The sequence below is a fragment of the Triticum dicoccoides genome, chromosome 1A, assembly GCF_002162155.2.
Source record: "Triticum dicoccoides isolate Atlit2015 ecotype Zavitan chromosome 1A, WEW_v2.0, whole genome shotgun sequence".
Classification (NCBI taxonomy): Eukaryota; Viridiplantae; Streptophyta; class Magnoliopsida; order Poales; family Poaceae; genus Triticum; species Triticum dicoccoides.
In genome coordinates, this window is record NC_041380.1 from 418160807 (window position 1) to 418167346 (window position 6540).

The window sequence follows — 6540 nt, forward strand, 5'->3', positions numbered from 1 at the left end:
AATTCCACCGCCGCAACTTTCTGTATCCACGAGATCCCATCTTGGGGCGTGTTCCGGGGCTCCGCCGGAGGGGGTATCGATCACGGAGGGCTTCTACATCATCATCCAAGCCTCTCCGATAAAGTGTGAGTAGTTTACTTCAGACCTACGGGTCCATAGTTAGTAGCTAGATGGCTTCTTCTCTCTTTTTGGATCTCAATACAATGTTCTTCCCCTCTCTCGTGGAGATCTATTCGATGTAATCTTCTTTTTGCGGTGTGTTTGTTGAGACCGATGAATTGTGGGTTTATGATCAAGTCTATCTATGAATAATATTTGAATCTTCTCTGAATTCTTTTATGTATGATTGGTTATCTTTGCAAGTCTCTTCGAATTATCAGTTTGGTTTGGCCTACTAGATTGGTTGTTCTTGCCATGGAAGAAGTGCTTAGCTTTGGCTTCGATCTTGTGGTGTCCTTTTCCAATGACAGAAGGGGTAGCAAGGCACGTATTGTATCATTGCCATCGAGGATAACAAGATGGGTTTTTTATCATATTGCATGAAACTCACTACAACGGGAACCTCCTTTTAGCAACGCATCATTGTGTTGCCTAATGTCCATATATGTGTTGCTAAGGTCTACACCAACGCATTCGTATCCGTTGCTGTTGGTGGCGTTGGAAGGGTCTACAACAACACATATAGTTGCGTTGGTAATCAGCATGTAAAAGCGTTGCACGATAGCAACATATATATCTACAGCAAAACAACACTTTGTATACATTGCTGATTACCCTACACAAACCAATTTTCACATTACAAACCAGTGCAGCACGTCCATGCATCTGTGCAGAGCTTGAACAATTACTGACATTTTATATATTACGAACAACGAAGTAAAGAGCAGCAATCCACTAAACAGAAAGATTTTATATATTTAATCAAATCGGTTTGCATTACATGGAACACAATCTGATAAAGATATTACATGATCTCCTATTTATTAACCATGAAACTGGCATTGTATAACGTAAATGTAAAACTATCTTGTAGTAGCCCCATTCTCGACCTTTCTATCAACAACTTAGCCATGCATCATCTTCGTCTCCATCGTCCTTCATGTTGGATGACAAGCTTCTCTATGAACTTCCTGCGAATGCCTTCTATGACATTGTTATAGGATGAATTACCGCCACCCTGCCCATGGTTCGGTACTAGAACTGACTGGCAATGCGCCACTGCAACAGATTAAATAAACAAAATGAAAATTCAGCATGAGGAGATGGAAGCCGCATGTAATGCTTAAATATTCTAGGATTGATCATTTATCGAAGGAAAGCTCACATCAGTTCAATGTATTGTAATGACCAAGAAAAATTCTTGTCGTTCCTTATTCCTAGCAGATGCTTGATTTAATTGTAACAAGAATGTATAACTGTGAACTAGGCATGCCACTCTGTTAGCACTCTTAAATTTTTTACCTCAATCTTTTTCTTTTCTTTTGCCATATGTCGCAAGCCAAAATTACATTAGGACCATATATCTAATATATAGAAATGCATGTCATAATGAACATGGTCCCTCTTAGTACAAAAAGAGAATTCTCATCCTAAGATCAAAGATTACTCACGTTAAGGCATCTTGATGACAGTATACACAAATATTGTAAATTGTATACTGCGATTGGGTAATTGCAACTTTAACATAGCCACACACACTGTTATTTTTTTTGTCCAGCCAACTAAATAAAGAAGAGTAACTTCAATTAACCTCAGAAAAAGAATACTTGAACTAAGATAATGGAAACTGATTGTGTCATATAACTTACATTCAGGTGTGCATTTCGTCCCACAAAGCTGCTGCAGACCAACAAAAATCCCTTTGGAAACATCCTATATGGGTAGTTGGGAATATAGTTAGTGGAGATAATTTAACAAACTTGATTTCTGTGTATTTTGTCACCAGTTCCTCCAGGAAAGTCTAAAGCAACCCATATTCTGGTATCCTGCGATAAGTTCAGCAGAAGTGTCAGATAATGAACTCTCAAGGTAGAATTTCTATCTAAAGTGTTTCCTGTATTATAAGCACCTTTCAAAAAAGGTTAAATCGGAAATGCAAAATGGAGCTTGAACTCTAGGTAGCTCTTTATCTGAAACATCCATGTGCAAAAGGATTGTTGAAATCACCATATTTGAGGGGCTAGTGTTTATCTTGTGTGGCATTGTAGCTTTTCATCTCTTAACTTTCTATCTAGAAATCTTTACCAGTAATCTATATTTTGTATGATATTTGTTTCTACCTTTCAATGAACTTTTTCTTCTAAGTTTACAGTTCAACATCGAACTCACTACCTATAGGGCAATACTCTGAGCAATAAAAATAAATAGTTCATAATTTTTGACGTGACGAGTTTCGTTTTAAGAACTATATATATCAGGAAATAACTAATCTTTTTTTTGCAGGGGAGGAAATAACTAATCTGGTGTTCTTGTAAATCTTAAACTATGGCCTGCTATCTTACTTATATTAACATTGTAACTGTTCGCAATGTTCACATTACATTTAAGTTCTATATGATTTAGATAAAAAAATAAGCTAAACATCCCCCACAACAAAAAAGTAGCCATATTTTCATATATAATGAAGGGAATTATAAAGTTTTGCCTGCCGCTTGAGCAGACAATTCTTTATTTATTAGGAAAAACTGGTCCAGAGTCTAAAATAGATGCCATACAGTATAAGAAATAAGATCAGGGTTGCAACATATTGGGTTTCAGTCAAAAAACATATTGGGTTCTATACAGATCAGTCTAAACGGACTAACTTGACTCATCCTCATATCCCGACAAACTGTTCTCAGATGGAGTATATTGAAGCATGTACATTAGCATATTGAAGTATGGTTTGAAAGAACATGGAAAAGCATTAACACTACTATGTAGTGAACGCTCCACGAAAGTTTCAAGCACAACATACCTTGCATTGATGCATTGGCGGGAATTAAAGCATTACTCTGGTCCTCTGCAAGAACACGTCTTTGACAGCAAGCTAGAGGCCAACACCTGTAACTACACCGGACTAATCATACTCAGCCCTTCCTTTAACCTAGCACCAAGTGTTTCCTCCCCACCCACGTGTGCCTCGCCGTCGATTGTACTCACTCCCAGTACAACGGACACCCTTTCCCCTCTAGGCGAATTGCTTCCAGCAGACAACACGCCACCAGTGATCTAATATTCTGATACTAGCACTTTAAATCATCCGCCTCTCCACTTGAAAACACCGTGGGCAGATCATTACCTGAAAGATATAGCCATCTCATCGGTTATGTTTTCTAGGGGACTAATGAAAAACGCCAAGCCACATAAAAAATAATCATACATTGAAATTAATTAACAAGGGAAAACGGTGTGCGCTGTACATATAATGAACATTGCTGTATATATATTATATAATAAGATGCATAGACATGAACGATGCATACACACCGTGTTTCGTATTGTCATGGTTTCAATTAGAGTCATACATGGTGGCAGCACTACATGAGAAGGATAGAGGTACACAAGTAAGCGCTCAGTGATACAATCTCAAAGGAAGGAAGGGAAAGAGACAAACCGTGTGATGTTAGGCATCCTCTGATTTACGGAGTGTAGTGACATTGATGCCGGTGCAAGCCAGCGCCCGCGGCGGTGGATCGGGATGAGCAGTCAAGGTAGAGTGGATTGTCATCACGATGGCCGGCAAAGAATCCGCCCTGGCCTGCCACAGAAAGAACCAAATAGTGTAAGAGAAGAGCGGGTCAGAGGAGGAGTGGCTTGCTGAACCGTGAGCGGCGTCGGAGTCGAGATTGCTGAGGCGGAGCAGCACCACCAAGGCCGAGCCGGGAGCGGCGCGTGCGGAGACGTGGCGCGGGGCAGTAGGTCGACAAACCAGAGGAGGCGCGGGGCAGTAGATCGACAAGACAGAGGAGGCGCGGGGCGTTGGTGACCTGTGGTTAACTAGGGTTGCGGCGGGCCGCATGTGGGCGCGGAGGAAGTCGCCATGGCCAGGGATCGGGGAAGGGTAGTGAGGGGTAGCTGCTCCTGTGAGCGGCGGCGCAGCAAGCGCCGGAGCTAGGCAGAATCACTGGTGGCGGCGGCGGCGGCGTTGTGGTCACGGAGAGAATAGATTTGGCTTGGCCGCGTACTCCTTGATGGAGGAGGCAGAGGTAATGTGTAGATTTTTTTTTTCTGTGAATAATGTGAGGACCTCGATAACTGCCGAACGTTCGGTCTGGAAGAGCCTCAGAATGAACGATTCGTTCGGTCCCGTGGAAGGCATCGACCGAACGCATGCGTTCGGGACGAGAATCACCCAGCCTGAACACCCTACCTCAGGGGCCTAGAGGCCTTTTTGTTGTGAAAAAATAGCCCAGATTGTGCCAATTTTTATTGTGACCAAAAAAACCACTATTGGATGTGACTAAATAAAGGCTAGATTTTTTTCATGAAATAAAAAAAAGTCACAAAATGCTGCAAAAATAAAAAAGTATGAATGAACCATGAGAACTCTTCCGCTATAATATGAATGAACCAAAAAGATCTTATTTGCAAAGATGTCAAAATGTATGAATTTGCCATGGCAATTTTTGTTGTTTACCAATCAAAAACATGGCAAATGTGCAGTGTGGATGCATATGAACTTGCCATCACTTGAAAAAGTCAAAAAAAGAGTCATGATAGATAGAAAAATGGAAAACAAGATACTACTAAAAGAATCCCAATGGTTTCAAAGCAAAAATTGCAATCATCTTTATAAACAAATTTTGCATCTGTACCATGATGGAAAGAAAAAAAATATGCAATAGCACAAAAAGGAAAAAATCATGGCAGTTTGCATCTGTACCATAATTTCAAGAAAATATGGATTAAAATTTTGTGTGCTATTTTTACTATATAAATTTGCTGAAGCACAAAAAAAAATGCACCATCTATTGTTTAGTAATAATTGCCGTGTTTTCTAAGTATTTTTTCCATGGCAAAATAAAAGTAAAACTTGCCATGCTGCATAGAAGTATGTTTGCCATGAGTGACGAAAATTAAAATTGCCATGTAAATTAAATTAAAAAAATTATAGGAAATAAAAGGTAAATTTGCCATGGCAATAAAAAGGTTAATTTTGCCATGGTGTAGAAAAATTAATAATTGGCACGCAAAAATAAAAGTAAAATCTGCCATGTTAATAAAGATCAAATGAATAGTAAATCTTGCCATGGCAATAAAAGTTAAAATTTGCCGTGGGAATTTAGGTAAATTTGCCATGTTAATAAAGGTAAATTAACCATAGCAAATAAAAAGTAAAATTTGCCAGGGCAATAAAAGTTAAATATTGCCATGGGGATTTAGGTAAATTTGTCATATTAATGAAGGTATATTATCCATGGCAAATAAATAGTAAAACTTGCCATGGCAATAATAGTTTGATATTGCCATCGGGATTTAGGTAAATTCGCCATGTTAATAAAAGTCAAATAAATAGTAAAAACTTGCCATGGCAAATAAACTTAGATATTGCCATGGGGATTTAGGTAAATTTGCCATGTTAATAAAAGGTAAATTTGCCATGGCAAATAAATAGTAACTTGCCATGGCAATAAAAGTTAAAAAATTGCCATGGGGATTTAGGATAGCCATGTTAATAAAGGTAAAATAATTAGCAAAACTTGCCATGGTAATATTTGCTATTTTGTGTTGTTTTTGACAATTTAAAGAATTACAACGACAATTTCAAAAAATCAAAAGTTGCCATGGCAAGAAAGCAATTAATTTGCCATGATCCGAGAACTAAATTTGCCATGATACGATAACTATATTTGCCATATTCCAGGAAGCAAGTTTGTTATGATGTGTTAACTAAATTTGCCATGATCAATTAACTAAATGTTTGATGCTTACATGGCAAAAAGTATAAGATTTGTTTCCATGGTCTACCAAAAAAAATGCCATGGTAGAAAACAGTAAAAATGCGCCATGATCCAAAAATCAAAAGTTGCCATGGCAAAAAAATAATGAATTTTCATGATACGAGAACTAAAATTTGCAATGATTCGATAAGTATATTTGCCATCTTCCAGGAAAATTTAAGAAAAGTCTTACAGTGAGAGGGCAAATTTAAGAAAAAATGTATAGTGAGACATGGCGATTTTGGAGGCAAAAAATGTACGTCGGAGTTGTAGTTGACAAGATGAAAACTATGTCTATTCTCGAGGAATATCTTGCTAAATAAGATGTCAAATATATGTCTAATACAATGGTAACTATTTTAAGCAGAACCTCGGGTACACACCAAACTAAACTAACTTCAGTACATAGCTAAGCTAACTACTTTATCACAACTTGACTCAGAAATCAGCTAGGAAAAAATACAACAGAATTTTGAGACATGCAAAGTGAATTAGAATCTGATGGTAACGTTCAGGCTGCTTCAAAATTTGAGGAATCCACATATCAGTGCAAACAGGAGGAAGTAGTGTAAGGTACACAGATTACTGAATAGTTGCCCATGTGTTATTGATGATGGTT

General features: G+C 38.2%; 1 long non-coding RNA gene across 1 annotated transcript; it reads right to left on the bottom strand.

Annotated features, from left to right (window-relative positions):
- Positions 1 to 960: 960 nt before the first annotated feature.
- On the bottom strand, positions 961 to 4155 carry LOC119296847. The gene is made up of 4 exons (XR_005145432.1): positions 3596 to 4155; positions 2957 to 3280; positions 1809 to 1985; positions 961 to 1218 (listed from the first exon to the last, which is right to left on the bottom strand). It is a non-coding gene; the product is annotated as an uncharacterized LOC119296847 (long non-coding RNA).
- Between the last annotated feature and the right edge of the window lie 2385 nt (positions 4156 to 6540).